Here is a 1,493-nt window from a genome sequence, read left to right on the forward strand (position 1 = left end):
AAGAGCCTTTATATATATCGAATAAATTTGTGAAAAGCAATCAGAGTGATTTGTGATAAGCGCCCACACATCATCCCACTACGTTCCGCTCAACGAGTCGTGTCACCACATTCCGGGGCGAGAATTCAAGGCGGCGGACCACATTCAAGGAACACCGGGGCAGTGGAATCTCTGGTGGTGGACGCGGAAGACCTTCCCTTCTTCGTAGGCGGGTTAAACGAAGTGGCGACCATTATTCCATGCTGAGGAACATATTCAAGGTAGACGCGGTATACGGTAAAGTCTTGTAAAAGCGTCAGAGTCTCGGTAAACTTCTCCAACGGACCTGCGCAGATGAGGTGCTTCGCCGATGAATCCGATTAGGGCACACGGTAATAATTGACGTCGGGATAAGTTCCGGTCACAACTTCACCTTGGAACCGGATGTGTTCCAGCACCCGATTCCATTTTGTGGCGATTCTGACGTCCGACGACCACCGGAGCCACAGCATCCACAAAGCGGACGCGAGGAAGTGGAAACCTCGACGCTGTCACCGAGCAGCGTAACCGAGCCTGGCCTGGCTTTCTTATAATAGGAGCGGCGACGACCTCGAGAAGCTCGTCGCGGAACTGCAGGCGGCAACAGGCTCGTCCTATAACGCGCCAATTGTGGCGCATCCCGTCGCAACAGCAAATTCTAACGGGAGACCGATACCCGATAGCGACGCGGTGATAAAACAACTCGAATAGAGATGTCGGTGGCAAAGGCGATCAAATGTATCGCGACTTTTATATTTTATTTCCTTTTTACGTTGTTAATTTTGAACATGGCCGAGCTAGTCATAACGGCATTCGAGTACATGGTACTACACGGTCAGCGACATGTCTATTTCACGTGATATACGTTTTATTTTGAGTTTTATTTATTATTAAGTTGAGATTTTACCACATTTTACATTTGTTTGCCACATTATATTTTATATTATTTGACATGTGTTTTTATTTTATATTTTTGGTCTAGGCTCAAGAAGCTATTGTGTATTCTTAAATTAAGATATTTTGTAAGCGCACGAGTGAATGAGCGCATGAGTGTGAGAGACTATGCTAAAAGCAGTTTATTTTATATCCCGAGCGAAACGAGTCACAAGTTGACGAGAAAAATGTACAAGCGAGATGAATAAAAGACAATTAGTCACAAAAACGAGCGATAGAATACTTACCTTGCGAGCGTACCACATGTTAGTCAGAACAGGAACCTGAAATAAAAAGAAAGATCATTAAGGCGATGCTGGAAGGTCGGAAAAATTTGCACGAGGTCGATATAGCAGATTTGTAATACCAAGCGCGCCACGAGCGCCACGCGCGCGTAAAGCGTTTATGTATCCAAACGCTAAATCATGTGGTAATGCAGGAGATCGATATCGATTTTATCGACATATCTTATCTTTCCTGCATTACCACAGTTCTGACCGTAAACATGTATTAGGGTGCGTTCTCACTGAGCGCGTCACGTA

This window comes from Wasmannia auropunctata, unplaced genomic scaffold (assembly GCF_000956235.1).
Source record: "Wasmannia auropunctata unplaced genomic scaffold, wasmannia.A_1.0 LD336060.1, whole genome shotgun sequence".
Taxonomy (NCBI): domain Eukaryota; kingdom Metazoa; phylum Arthropoda; class Insecta; order Hymenoptera; family Formicidae; genus Wasmannia; species Wasmannia auropunctata.